This window comes from Balearica regulorum, chromosome 13, assembly GCF_011004875.1.
Source record: "Balearica regulorum gibbericeps isolate bBalReg1 chromosome 13, bBalReg1.pri, whole genome shotgun sequence".
Classification (NCBI taxonomy): domain Eukaryota; kingdom Metazoa; phylum Chordata; class Aves; order Gruiformes; family Gruidae; genus Balearica; species Balearica regulorum.
Window position 1 is genome coordinate 9,403,371 of NC_046196.1, and position 16,028 is coordinate 9,419,398.

At 36.2% G+C, this 16,028-nt stretch overlaps 1 long non-coding RNA gene across 1 annotated transcript in view; it reads left to right on the forward strand.

The window, feature by feature from the left end:
• The first annotated feature begins 273 nt into the window (after window positions 1-273).
• LOC142603721 (uncharacterized) overlaps window positions 274-16,028 on the forward strand; it is a 28,524-nt gene continuing 12,769 nt past the window's right edge. The window contains exons 1-2 of the long non-coding RNA XR_012837609.1: window positions 274-356; window positions 6,106-6,211. This is a non-coding gene — a long non-coding RNA (uncharacterized LOC142603721). The remainder of the gene's footprint in view (window positions 357-6,105; window positions 6,212-16,028) is intronic.

Sequence of the window (16,028 nt, forward strand, 5' to 3'; positions counted from 1 at the left end):
TTATTAATAGGTAAATCAATTCTATCTACATCACGATGTTGCTTCATCACCAGCAATCCTGTTGAGCTAGGAATGCATCTCCCTGAAAATGCGCTAAATGGCCTGCTGATTCCTGTCTTAGAGAAATGTGAATCAGAGACTGTTACCCTAGAATGTCATACAGCAGCATTCCTCAGTAGCCTGTCATTTGAGGATACCCAATTGTCTGTGCTTTTCTAAGTATGAAATGTCTGTGTCTGTGCATGTGCACATGTAGTATACAATATTTTGTATGTTTTCTCAATGCTTTTCCTAGTATGTGTTCACCCTGATGGAGAGGCAGTCATTTGAAAACGCTATGAAAAGTCATTTTGCTGGTAAGTGTTTGCTGAATCAATGAATCATTTTGTTTTACAGTAGCACCTAAAATGTGTTTGGCAACATCCAATAAATCCTGATGTTTGCAGTCTAGAAATAAAAGGAGAGGCCCAGAATAAAATGTCACCTATATTTCAGTGTTTTTATGTTGGCTGTATTGGAGAGAAACTTAGAGGCACAGAAATTAACCAATTTCGTGCAGCTGACTCAGTGTACCAAGAAGTTTTACAAAGGAAAAATAAATGAGAGGAGCTGAAGCTGGGAGCAGACCTGATTTTGAAATTAGAAGAGGCAGAAAACATAAGTAGCAAGGTGCAAATTTATGAAGATTGCTGAGGAAAGAACTGTAATTTTGACTTTGATAAGGTAGAAAGGAGATAGCCAACATCTGGGGTGATGCAGTCAGATAATGCGCAATTTAGTAACCACATTTTTTCTACGAGACAAAGATAAATGCAAGTATGCTGGAAAAGCTAGAGAAAAGCTAGGAAGTTAAAACTTTCAATGTATGAGATCCCTGATGAAAGATTTTGGTTAAAATTTCATTAAAAATAAATTTAATTTCATGCAGATCAGAGGATTGCTTTCTAATTTAGGAAGTAACAGCATTGCATACTGGAGTGTATAGTCCACTGCTCTGAGCCTGTAAGCTGCTATTAACAGAGCAAGTAATTAAAATATTTAGATTAGTGTCAGAGAGGGATTACAATAGGAAACTTTAAACTAGGACTAACTTTGACAGCTAAGTGAAGGTTTATTCATTTTTTTGTGAACTTAAGGCTGACTTCAGTTTCCAGTATGGCTTGTCTTATATATGGTTCAAGTCATGTTGCCACTCAATGTATTAATATACAATGAAAATTTGCACCCGAATGTGAAACCACAAAGAAAAGCCAAACCAGAAAACTCTTGATTATATGTTTGCAGTTAATTTCTAGTGTACATATGTTCTATATAATACTTTATGCTGAATCTGGCTAACCTGACTGTCTGTCATAGCTTGCGTTAATCTGAACATTTGTCAAGAGAGTTTTGGCCTTGGCTGTCTAGGATGTTACGTTTGTGATTTTAACCCATTTTCTCTAAAATGTCCTTTATGCCACTCACCATATGCAAAACACCAATATTAAAACATAATCTAAGCAAATTTTTTCTTCTATTTTATTTCTAAAATAAATAGTATTTCTCTTCTCACTATTTTAGTGAGAAATCCTCACTTCAAGAGCATGTTCTTAAAATACTATAGGAAAAATAAATATATTTGTGCACTCTTTGATGAATCATATTTTGAAAGAAATGCAACATCAAAAGTTACATTTAGGTAATATACCTCATGAAGCTTCTAAAAACAGAGACATGAAAGTTCAAAATTAATGCAGAAAATCCATATAAGGAAAGAATGACTTGTCAGATTTAATTTAGACTTTTTAGGCCATTCCTTGAATTAGAACTTTAGTGTAATATCTTGCATATGAATATATGGCTTGTATTTCATTCCATTTGTAATGTCCATTAAAGTGTGCAATTAATTCAGTTTAAAAAAAATTCTGGATCATGTATATACATACTTGGGATTGGTGAAATTTATACTGAGTTTTCCTAGGTTTACAAATTACAGGTTTAGCTACATTAGTAGCTAGGTGAATGATATGTAGGTGAATGATATGTATTACCTATTCCTTCTGATGACACATGAGCACAACTCTAAACCGAATATTTTCCTTGTGCACAGTATATTAAATAACAGGTTGTGTAAAGTAAATATTTAGGTTTACTAATTTGAAGCTGTGTAGTTCTACTATGTATATTTTTATTCTGAAAGTATTGTTATGATTAGAAGGCTTATGTACTTTATTTTTTTCATGAGTAGTAGATCAAATATAACCATATATAAGAGAGATTGCAGATCTCTCTTTTACTGATCTAGCCTCAAAAGAAATGTTGGATGAGTGTGACTTAATGCACCATACCAGTTCTCCTCCAGTGTTAGCCAGGGACATGTCTTTATGAGATCGTGTTCTGGCTAACCAGAAGTGGGATGGAGATACCTCTAGAAATAAAACATGCTTTAAGACACAACTCTAAATTTTGCTGGGGAGGAAGGCTACGATGAGAGCTATGATTTCAGATCAGTAATACTGGCCATTTGGAATGAATCTGAAATATAGGCTGTGTGGACATGATAGCTGTTCTTCAGCTCCAACCTGTGACCGTCACTGCAGGCAAACTCAGCTTGACAGCAGTGCACCTGTACCCTGAACCTCCTGCACTGCAGGTAAAGATAAGAAGTTCCTAGGAAAGTCCCCTATTTCTGACTTGCACTATTCATTCTCTGTTGGGGTTTGTGTTTGCTGGGTTGGCGGCCATGTACCTTATAGCCAGTGTTCTGTGGATGCTGCTGCTTGGGCCGACCCTCCCGGCCATGCTGGGAGCCGGCGGCCATCCGGGCACGGAGGGTGCCAGTTCCGTGCAGCCCCTCCCCATGCTGCCGGGCTGTCCCACTAAGCTGGGTCCTGCTCAAGCATCCCTGCAGAGTCCGCATCTCGGGGGTCACCAGAGAGCGTGCATGAGGTTGCTCAACCACACACTCCTGCTTATTCTCAATAACTATGTCATGAGACTTCTTTAGAGAAATGCAAATGAGAATAAAATTCAGACTAGCATATAAGAGAGAACTGCACATCCCGAAAATTCTTGCTGGATTTCATATCACTGTTTATAAGAACTGAGGGTTTCTTGACAAAGCATTGACAACTGTGAGGCCTGCTGTGGATGATTAATTTCTAACACCTAATTTGTTTTTAAAAAAAAAAGGTACTACCTCATTAAATCATATGGAACATATAAAAGAAAAACTGAAGGGAGAAAAAAGGCCAGTGGCATGGAAATGTGATCTCCACAAAAAGTGCCTAATTACAAGCAGGTTAGCCAGAGAAATGGCCAAGCTAAACAGCTACATATATTGTTGGGGTTGCCTGAGGGCTATGCTGGCAGCAGCTCTGTTTGAAGGAGGGCAGCATTAGGGGAGCTGTTAGCATCCTTCTCCATTTGTATATCAGCTATTTTGCTGGGTTTGTCCCTCTTTTTTTTTTTTTCTTTTTTTTTCTTTTTATGGCCTGACCATTATCTATACATTTCTCTTTCCATTTTCTACAGGAAGTTACATGGATAAAAAGCCTTTGTGGGGTCCTGAAACCCTGAGGTTTCTAGAAGAGGACTTTCTTTGGTATTTGGACTGTGATATGACCTTGTCTGTCAGTAATCTGCTCTTGATAGACATAAGAAATACTAGCAAGAGGCACCTAAATAAAGTAGATGATACAAAACAGAACAAGACTAAATACTCATTTAGTAGTCTAACTTCAGGCTTTTAGGTTGGTAATCTCAGGCAGAGCAGAGCATAGATGGGGTGGATACTCCAGCTTTTACACCCCCTTTGTGCTGTAAAACCTGCTGAGAGGCAGCCACTGCCTCGGGCTTAGCGGCTCACTCGACACCAACTGGATGTTACAGCTGGTTTGGGGTCAGGCCTCAAGCAGGGAATGCTTATTACGATTTTAGGTTAGACACTGATTTCATACTTGTCACCTCCTTAGAAACAGACATGGGGAAGAAAATCTTGTGAATTGATTCTTGAGAAAATCAGGACCCCGCTCCATTCAAAAGCACTGCAGTCATTCACTGTAGAGTTGTGGTTGACTGTTATCTGCTCCATACCAATGTCAGTAGATTTGCTTCTCATTTATTTAGCACAATAAATTATTATTTCACCATGTGTCTTTCTATAGACTCTCAGAAGAAAGAAGTGGGCCCCACAACCCAAGGAAAAGCAAACACTGCATCTGCCCAGTAGACCTCACTGGGAGGCGATCCCCACCAGCTAAAAAATGTTACAGCCTCCAAGCCAGCAGCTACTTTATTAGTTTTCCTGTGTGGTATACACAGATGGCACAAAGGTTGGGGAGCTGTAATTGTTGGAATAAACTGACAAAACATATTTGTTTGAATGAACTTCTGAGCTTCCTTATTTTTCTTGTAGCTTATGGAATGTATCAATAAGAAATGGTTACATTGACCATCCGTAAAATCCTGCTATTTGCTTTCCATAAAATATCATTATAGTATAGAGAATACTGAAAATACTGTGGTATTCTCTTTTATCGATCTGCTGCAATCTGTTGAGCTTGAAGAATGTTCACTCTTACAGTAGTTATTCTATAACATGTACCTATGCGTGCAATGGCAGTATTGGTGTTACATTCATATACTACCTTGAATGATTCATTATCCTTTTTTTTTTTTTTTTTTTGTAGTAACAGCACAACTGCATAACAACACTGGTAACATAGCACTTCTGCTTACTTCAGTGTCCTCTAATTTTTGCACTTTGCTGAAAGTGTAAAAATACAATTCCCAAGCATTCACTTAGCACATAGACATTTAACTAATAGTCTTTATATTTATCAATGTCACAAATTATGAATTTCATGTCATGTAGTTTTCTATATAATAATTTTGCAAATTATATTACAATTGTTGAAAATTAAAAAAAAATTAAAATTGTTGAAAATTAAAAATAAATCTGTGAAGCTGCTACTTGAAAGTGACGAAAAAATCAGCTCCTCCTCCCTCATTAGCTGAAACCTAATTTAATGCTTTCACATTATGGGTATTTTAGAAACTCACTTTTGTTTCAATCATCCTGCACACCATGAGAAAACCATTGCTTACACCCCTTCAGTGAGTTGTTTTTCCAGCACGTTGCCCAAATCTCATTTAATTTGGACAGAGTTGTGTGAATTGTGGATGGCGTCACAATGTCTCTGCTTATTTTTAAGGTCAATGATGATGATCTTGAAAACTTGTTAGTATTGACATCATAAGATGTTCACTTGCATATTCCATAATTGCTGTTAATTGCTTTTTTGCTTTAGCTAGTGGAAAAAAGTTCTATGTGAAGGGGACTGATAAGAACATTGGCATAATGTTTATTAATTATAATTTTAATTGCAATTATTCACTTTTTCAGGTTAATTTTCTTTCGTAGCCAGGAAATGTAGTGGGTACTTGAAAGAAAACTTCTTGGTAGTTGTAGCCCATCCTTGTCTATTAGCCATGTCATCTTCAAAACTTCAGAGGTGAATATATATACTAGTGGCTTTTAATTAGTTGGTATTATTTTCATGAAAAGTCATTAAAACTCAACTCTATGCATAACTGTTGTCAATCACCTTATTTTTTAAACAGGCAATTGGTAGTAAACCCTAGGTTTCATATTATATATGAGATTCGCCTTCTCTTGGATACACAGATGCTCCAAGTATTAAAGAAGAAAATAAAAAGCCAGTGATTAATGGTTCAAAAGATAGGACCTTGATCTTTTATGCTTTTATCTTATCTGAATACTAGTGAGTAAACCAAATCTGATTAAAGGAGGAATGTTTGTCTCTTATCCCTTAGACTTGGTGAAATCTGGGCTTATCTGTCTAGTGCCAGCTATATTTGTGCTTCAAAATCCAAACATCTGTTTTCAGGCAGTGTATTCTTTTTTTATTAACCTCCATCACAGCCCAGCATCTGTGCAGTAATTCTGTATCAGAATTCTAAAGATTTTAAACATACAACATGCGACAGAGATCAATCTAATGGCAAGGCTGTGTGGTCACCTCTGAACATGAAGGGGAAACCAGCTAAAGCAAGAATGGCTTCCTGTAAAATTCACTTCAATTCCCTTTTATTTCCCTGCAGGCTCTTTCATTTCTAGTGGAAACTTGTCCTTCTGACATCTTCATGAGAAACTGTGGCTGCATCATCATGGTACCATGGACCTTCAAACAATTTTTATTGAAAAACAGTAAGTCACAGTAATTCAGGTGAACAGGAAATGATAAACAGAGTCTTACACTACAGTATCCCACAGAGGGAAATACTAACAGTAAAAACAAACTTAATTTTTGTGATTATGTAATATTTATTTCTGAAGGAGAAGACAGAGATGTCAAAGACATAAACCAAAGTAGACAATGTTGTTTACCTGAATTAACTGGATTTGAAATGCAACCAGCATTGAAGCTGAAGTTTGTAAGTTTATCCTCTATGGCAGCCACACATAGAAGAAACGCTTGCTTTGTTTAGCTACTTATTTTCCTCCAAAATTTTAGCTTATCTTTCTGCAGATTAATTATGAAACATTATTAATAATTATTTTTTTATTTTTTAAAGGAAATTTTCTTTTTATTTCAAGTTAGAATAATGAACCCATTTGTGAGCTCTTCCTTCTTAGTATTTTAAAAATCTGTTTTTAAAACCATCATGATATTATGCAAAACTAGCTGCTTTAATTGCTTGCAGTGTTCAGGATGTTCTTTGCATGTTTTCTGCTGGTAACAATGTTAGTAAAATTAAGCTCAGTATTTTGCAGCTGTTGAAATAGTGTTTAAAATTGGCTTCACAGTATAATGCCAGTATTTTCAGTGTGGGTTTCCAGTTCAGAGAAAACATCAGATGAGTCACTGACTTTTGTGGTCAGATCCATAGTTAGGCAACCAGTGTAAATGATCTGTACACTGAAATGTTAATCACAAAAAGCTCTCATGGATTTAGGTGTCAGACTTCTTTGACTACTGAATGCTGCTCGTAGTCTTTAGCTATCTTTTTCATGAAAAGTTATAAACTCAAAATATTATTCCTGGACATTCTATTTGTTATCTGAGTGTATAGGAAAAAAAAGAAAAGAAAAAAAAAATCCATGAACTAAACTGAGTAAAATCCAAATTGTAGAGGTATTTAATTTAGCTTGAAAAAAACCCCAAAACCAAAAAACCCCCCAAAACAATCAAACCAACCTCTTTAACAGATTTGTTGGGCTTTTTTTTCATTGAATTGTGTGTGCTAGACCAGAAAATCTCCAACTGATATCCCTTGGTGACTCACGGCCATTTAACTTATTGAATGCTATTGGCCAGTTCCCTTGTTTCAAGGTATTAAATCAAACTAAGACTGTGGGGCATTTGTGTTCTTTTGAATTCTACATAAGTAAACAAAAAAGACAAAAAGGTATTTTATACTATATACTTATGTGGTGCTAACATGCGAAATGCCAACCATTTTGTCGATGTAATTAAAGGAAAGGATCTTCTTATAAAAATTTATATAAACCCCATACAGCCCTATTATAGACTAGAGAGACTTTTACCCAGGTTTATTTGCTTGATGTGGTTTAGCAAACAACCTGCAGATGTAATGCAATCCCATTAGCAGTATCAGTGTTCTTTCCCTGTCCATTGGTGGCAGCAGGACTTTGAAACACTTGCGGTGGGATCAGGGTGCTTTGCAGATGCTTAAGCATTACTTGTAAACCAGTAAAGGACATCCCTAAGTTCTCAACTGCTTTAAAGGATGTCTCATGTCTCTAAAAGTGCTCGAGCAATGCAAGCAGAAATGGCTACTGCGATCACTGCAGCTCTAGGCAGCTTTATACTGCAATTTTCAAAATTGTCTAAGTGCTAAGTACTTCATTTCTAATGAACATCTTGTCATATAATATACCTGAATGAAGGCAGTATTTTGGTACAACTTGACTTGATTTGGTGAAGAGAGCAATTGTGACAAAGAATTTGAAGAAGCCTTTCTCTCCTAAGCCTCTCCTCTGCACCAAGAGCTCTGGGAATCGCTCACTTGCTGTATTAGCAGATATTGTGTTTCTATTGCTCGTGCAGCTCCAGTCCAAACAAGCTGCCTCTGATTCCTGTAGGGAACGCAAACTTTCTTATTGCTTCATTTGGGGGATGGACGTGCCAGTGTCGCCTCTGCTGCTGTCAGTGATCCTCTTTGGAAGAGGATTTATTTTGGTCATTTGTGCCAGTGGGCATGAAAACACTTCACTGTGAAGCAGCTGAGGATAATCTCTAGCAAAGATATGTGACTGCTTATCCAGCAGATACAAACACCTGTGGGCCAGATCTCCACAGCTGTGGTCAAGATGGACTGAAGTGTTGCTTGTCGTGCACAGTGTACCTTACGTCAGTGATTTTATTAGAGGAGGGTTACAGTAAAGGAAAAGGGAATAAATATCTGCTTTTTTTTTTTCCTTTTTTTTTACACGTTGCATAATTTTTATCTACTTGCTTTTCATTATTTTGCTCACATTCTACTAAAAATTGGGTGAGATAATGAGCGGTGTCCCTCCACCCAGCACTTCAGTAATATTTTTGGTCCATGAATAGCAGAATAAAGTTATCCTGTACGTGAGCTAGCACAGTTATAAAATGCACCAGCATGTGAAGTTTATGTGTGCAAATCTTCGCCTGAATTCATTCACAAAAAATAGTCAACATTATATTCTTGGCTGCTTTGGCTGGCAAAATTTCACCTCAGTGATAATGAATGCCCATAAAATGACTCTTGAGTGTGATGCATCCTGGTGGGTTAGCTAAAGAGCACAGCTATTTGATAGGATTAACTTAAAGGCACAATGAGGTTTTTACTTTTAAAATCCATACAATGCATCTATTTTGAGTGGTATTAGAGTGGAGTTGTGTATTTTTCCTTTTCATGCATGCTTAAACAAATATCTGAAAAAAAAGTCAAACATTTGTATTGATATATGTGGGTGGAAGTTTTTTGGAATGTTTTCGCTTGTTTAGATCCTCAGTGTGGTTTCAAAAGTATTCCAATAATTTCTGTAGTGTTTAACTAGGGATGCTTCTGGCAAACTAACATCCATTGCACGCAGTACTTCAACCTTCAGGTAGCAGTAAATAGCGGTGTTTTATGGGTAATTTCTTACTTCTACCTGCTGTTATCAAAATGATCCATTTCTTTAAAGCTGAAGTCACATCAGATGGTATTCTGTTCACACTCCGTTATTTTGTCGCACTCAATGACAAGTCGCCCACTGGAATATGACACTGAAAGGAACCCCACGCTGCATTTCTAACCAGATGTGAAATTGAGCAAAGGGCGATATCTCTGCTGCCTGTAGGTGAGTACAGAGACCCGTTCTGGAAAAACACAGCACGTTTTCCAAGCTGAAGCCGGTGACAGAGTAAGATTACCGCATAACTTTTGCTACAGAGGAAGCGTTTTCTGACATTCTTATGCCATATGAGACCATGCCAATCCATGGAACAACTTGCACCATATGTTAATTCTTGTTATATAAGGTTAGAAGAGTATTAGCCTGAAAGCGCTTTTCGCTGTCATTACACATAGTAATAACTGCACAATGGTCCTGGAACTGGGGAAACGTTCTAGGGGAATTGAAGCCTGTGCTACCTGCCTAAACCAGCAAGAGCACGGCATCTCTGTGTAAAGATGTCCGGTGAGGAGGGAGGACGTGTGCGTCTTGAGTTTGAGGAACAACATATTTAATTACAGAGGTCCCAGCCAGAGTTACTATGGCAGCAAATGCATAGCTAAGTAGTCCGCGGTTACCTGTGGAGAGAGTAGTGCTGCAGTCCCCTTACAGCAGTGGGATCAGAACAGCATCTAATCTGTATGCTCAGGAAGTGCTACAGAAAACCGCAGCTCAAATACAAGCATCATTTCATATGTGCACAAAATTTTATTCCTTTTATTTAGGGGAAGCTAATGTTATTGAGGATGTAGATGAATGGTTTGACTACAAACCATTAATATTGACACCATCTCTGGCACGTGCCTCTCATTCCCTCCATTGTCCTCTGCCCCTCCAAGCAAGCACACAGATGATTATTTTTTTAGCAACAATTATATGGTTTGCAAATTGAAGTCAAACCTCCGAAAGGTTTGGCGTTAGCAAAAACTGACTTCAGACTGTTCAGCAGAAGCACAATGAAGCAATATCCAAAACCAGGCTATGTATTGGCTAATCTGTGGTATATTTGCTTTTTCATGTCTCTTCAAAATAATGGCATTATTTACAAGAAAAGAGAAGGATTTGACCCCGGTGCCGTAGAACTTTGATCCACTGTATTAAAAAAGATAAAGTGATAAAGAAGATTGGAAATTTTAAGAGAAATTATGAAAGGAGTTTTTACATTTTAATATGAAAATCATACAGGAGACTTTTTATTCTGCTGAATATTGTCTACAGTTACTTTCATTACTGCTATCCAGCATCCAATTTGTCATCTCTAATCAGGCATCTTTATTTTATATTTTTTGCATGCTCAATAACCTTTCAAATTACTCTCACTAGATGAAGAATGTCATGCACTTTAAGACACTTTTCTTATGTGGAGAAGAACAACTTCTCAAGCAAGTTTTCCAAACTTGTGAAAGCCTCCTGATAGCAGTAATTTTAAAGAATGACGGTATAGGTGGAATATTCCTGTCTTCTTTCATTTCTTTTTAGCCATGTGTTACATAATGTCTTTTTATTATATTCGAAACTTTCATTTTTGAAACTAACTGCACATGAAATTCTAGGCTTCTCAAGCTACTTTTACCATTTGGACTCAAAGCGAAGCAATTTTTCCTGCATCATTTCTCCTTTGTTATCTTGTCTTTCCATCAGATTCTCCATTAGCTCAATTATAGGACTGCTACAATTTTTACTGCTACTATTATGTATGGACTATTAAATCACTTACTATTCTCCAAAACATATTTGTGTATAAAGGTCTAATTTTGAAAGGTTGAAAACTCATCTCAGCATTATCACACTAGTAATCAAAGAAGTAATTGCACAAAATAATCCAGAATAAGATGCACAGTAATTCAGCTTTAGGGATGCAATCTATTTGCGGTTATAAAAGATAATATTTGTTTATATGGTTGGTTATTTTTCTTCCTGTGATTACCTTGAAATTTTCAATGTGGAAATAAAGAGAACTCATAGCATAATATGCGATAATGCTGTAAAATTCACATCATACTGGCCATCAGGTAATTTAATTGATATGTTTTAATAAATTTTATCTTGGCCAAATGATGAGTGAGCTGTGCACCAATGTCTATGATGCAGTCTGTCGCTCAGTCCACAGGGTAGTAACAAATGAGTAACTGTGGCAAATTCTTGATTCTTTCATGAATTTGCTTATATTATTCTTTTTCAGTTCATAACTCTCCAGCAGAGCATAGCCAAGTGGTAATCTGATGCTAAGATTTCATTCATGCACTTCAGGTAAAAAAAAAAAAGTTTACCCTGCATGGGCATATTCCTGTCTGCCTCAAGAGCAGCAAAGAGCAGAAGTATTGTAGTTCAGAAGCTAATACCTTGTAACGCCGTGAAAATTGTTCTTTAGACTTTAATGGAATATAATATAGGGTTGTCCATAATATAGGGTAAGATATAAGTATTGCATTATAGTAAGCTGTTAAGTATAATTCAAAGTAATATATCTTTAGCTGTAAGAGGTTGTTTAAACTTGTTATATCATAACAAATAAAACAAAGGACTTCTGTCAACCAGTGTATATTGGCTTAACAGCTTGTACAAGTTCTACTAATCATCAAGTAAAGTAAAAGATGAGCTATTATGGCTTTTATACGTAGGGAAGAAAACATTTCTTCTTCGTTCTATATCTTTACAGAGCGATGTGCCCCAACTGCTCAAATGCACACTGTTTCAGAAACAATTGGGCCCTAAATCTACAAGATACTTATATGTTGAAATCGTATCATTTTTAAGTTAGACAAATGCCATTTCCTTAAAGAAATTCCTCTGCTTCAGTTGTAGAATTAGACACTTTGCAATTTTGTTCTTGTGTTTATAAAAGGCACGGACAATCTTTTCATATGTAAAGACTGTGTAAAAGATGGACAAATTCTGCTCTTGGATATCTATACATTTTTACTTTCTGTTGGTGAAAATAGTGTGGAAAGTATATAAATGTCATGAGAGCCTCTAGGAAATACACTGAAGTCATAGGCATAAGGGTCGGTCAAAAATGGATGATCAGAAATAGCTGCTGAGAAGCTAATCTATTTGTTGGGTTAAAACATAAAAGTAATTTCACTGCTTATAAACGTGTAGGTGTTGCAGCCTTGTATTGCATAATCTTGAAGCCATACTTCAAGGATGAAATTCTGTCCTTTATGCCATTGATTTCCGTGGGCTTGCAGTTTCTCCAAAGACAAATAATGTTGGAACAAAATGGTGATGTTAAGCAGAAAAGTGTCATCACTGAGAGGGTTTGCTCATAAAGGTCAAATAAGAATATGTCACCCCTCTTTGATTAATAGTCCATGGTGTTAGTAGCTATTGATTATATTTAAGAGCCTGTGGGTAAGAAGCAGTTTAAATTATCTTCAAGCAACCGTACAAGAAATAAGAATTAAGGTTCATTTGAAAGCAGATACGAACAGGTGCCATTGCCGTAAATCCAGTTTGAGGAAGGGGAGATAATTAGAAGAGATATACCCATTTTGCAGAAGCTGATTGTAAGCACTGGTGGAGGTATCGTGAAGATAATAGTTGCCTACCATCCGCTCTACTCTGCCTGTGGTATCAATTACAGAAGTGTCACTATCCAGCATTTTTCCATTTTAGCACCCAAATTCAAATCAGTGTGGTCCTCAGCTTTTGACATCTGAATACTCTTGCTTCAAGTACTGTAGGAAGAAATCAGAATATTCACAGCACCCTATCAAATGCTTTTTCAAAGTCTTGCAGGCAATTTATCGCTCATTTATATTTTATTTATGGTAATAGAAATTTATCGTTCTGGACTTGATGTACAATAATGATCTGCACTCATCAGATTTTGTGTTACTTATGTAACTGTAACAGTTTCAAATTTAGACATTCCTTTGTCTGAGGTTTGCAGATGTTTAGCAAACATTGTATAGCATAATTGAGTAGGGACGCCCTGGATCTTTGTTTACAGAAGGCAAAGCTGTGCTGTTAAAACAGTGGTGAAATATTGCCTCCCTGTTCTAACAATCTATATTTGCAATTCTGTGCTACTAAGTATATAACTCAAGGGAAAAGCTATTTTTGTCTGGATCGCATAGTGGGAACGTCTTATGCACTTTTAACATTTCTATTCATAGAGAGTCATCTAAAATCTTCTGTTGTTCTGTCAATATAGAGAGATCTGCTGTTTCAAAGAGTTGTACACAGCATCTTAAGCTTATAATTGTCTTTTAATGAAGGTATGCATTTTTCAATGTTTATTTCCATTAAGAATCAAACATAGTCCGTATCATTACAATTTTTGAGAGCAAAGTCTTGCAGTCTTTCTGTTTTATAACCTCATGGTATTTCACAACTGCGGTACTGATGTATTAGGCATTACTGTTTGGAAAGTTGCTAAAAAAATAAACAAGCCCGCGTCGGGATGAAATGCGGGCCTTCCTTTATGTGCACTACGTGAACGCGGTATGTGTGCAGCCGGCTACGGGCACACCCAGGTGAGCTGGAACTCCCCAGGCACGTCACAGTCGCGTGCATATGCCACTTCTCATAAATGCATGTTTGTATATGGTAGTGCTGGGTTTGACTATTAAGCGTACTAAAAGGGACCTTTTATGCCAGTAATGCCATCTTTGTGGTTATAATCAGCTTATTTAATTAGCTTGAGTTCTCCCACCCCAAAACAATAATTCACATAAGCAGAAGTTAGTAAGACTTTGTGCTTTTCTGAGTGTAGAATTTAGCATTGCTGGTACAATTTGTTATGTTATTTTAAAGATTACTTCTGATGCTTTGGAGATACAAATACTTGTATGTAGAAGCCACTTCTCTGATATTTTAAGATAGTATTTGGGAAAGATAATCACGCTTTGCATCTTACTTCAGTAATAATTCTTATGTCTCATTTAGAGTTTCTCCATGACCAAAATTTTGCCCTGTAAATTATTTTATAGCAGTAAGTTTATTGCAAAGAGCACTATGAAAGCTTCTCTGTGTTATGTAGTTTATTCTTTCACAGTAACAGTTGAATTCCTATTCAGTTTTGTCAAATACATCAACCAGTAGTTGTCCACACACAAAAAGTCCTCTAATAAATTTTAGGCAGCAGATGGATACATTTGGGGGTTTTACTTGTTTTATAAATGAAATACAAATGTGTCCACATACAAGCTAAACAAAGGGATGTATACGTAAGTTGTCCCTGATGCTGCTCAGTATTATTTTTTAAAATGAACAATAGGGGATTGTTTCAAAAACTAGCAACTTTTGGAAAGTATTCATATGAATTACACAAAACAAATGGCAGACAGTTTGAAAGCGCAGCCACATTCTTATGCCTTCAGAAAAAGTACAAACTCATGAATTATTTTGTGTGTTATCTCTTTTAAATATTTCCTGGATCCTGCTGAGAAAGACAGTGACTCACAGTGATAATATGATAAGACATTGAATTTCTATTAATTACTAAAACTGTTCTGTGTATTTGCCTCATGAATTAAGCATTTTTACTTAGATTCTGATTATTTTTCCACCTTTCATTACTAATGTACGATCAAATCATTCTCTCTCTCTCAAAAAAAAAAGCAAGACTGATAAACATTTAACATCGAGAAGGTGTATTTATTTATTTATGAGGGGTTTTTGAGCATAATGAGAGTACTGACAAATTTCATGTTTCATTGACAAGTTACTTTGAATTTCAGAATCTACAACTATTTAAAACAACAATTTACTCAAGTGTTTTGGCATGCCAAAGAAAAATGAATCGTGCATAAGTATTAATACTGTTTTGATCTGTCAGTTTTGCTTTATCTGCTGCTCCAGTGATTTAAGTTGGGAAAGATTGGATGTGTTTTAATTTTTAAATATTTCCTTTGAAGTAATGAATCACATCCACATGTACCAATACCTATTCACATACTGTGATCACAGGTGATACACTGAGCAATGTGATCTAGTTGAAGATGTTCCTGATCATTGCAGTGGGGTTAGACTAGATGATCTTTGGAGGTCCCATCCAACCCAAACTATTCTAAGACTCAATAAGACATCACATCATAAAGTCTTGCAGTGATATTTACCTAAGGATACTTTAACAGAGAATGGTAGATTTTCAGATCCATTAACAGAAAAGGCTGCAAATGTGCTGTGCAGTTTTAACGTAGGTCCTAAATCAGCACTGTTTTCCCATGCCAGACTTCTGCCTGATGTATTTCATGATCAGAGATGATAGTGATGATTTTCTAATCAAATACAGTTTGCTCATTAAATACTATCCCATAATCGCACTGAAAAAATATGTGTAAATGTCAACAAAATTATGAATTCTTTGATTAATAGAAACCAGATGAAATCCATTGGGAAGAGTTGAAAATGAGGGGTTTTTTTTCCTTTTTTGCATATAAGTCACTTAAGACAATAATTCAGAAGTTTCTCACAAAACATCACTCCACTCAACAACCTGCTGAATGAGCCAAAAGAATAGCATAGATTATACTGAATGATAATCAGACATTTCACACAATAAAAAAAATATTGAAAAGCATAGAATAAGGGAATAGATGGCAAGGCAACTGGAATTTGTTTGAGTCACTTAATAGAGCTGGATAGCCATTTCTGGGTGTCTTAGGTTGCAGAATTTTGCAATATGCCAGTTTTATTGATTCACCATCCACTGTTATATGTATTAAACTTCAGGAATTTTTTATTATTAATATAAAACGTGAATTTTCTTCTGACAGTGAGTGGTGGTTGATTGCCTCCGTTTCATGGTGGTATTATCTAAATATGACTATAACAAGTTTTATTTGGGACACTTGCTCAGTTGCCT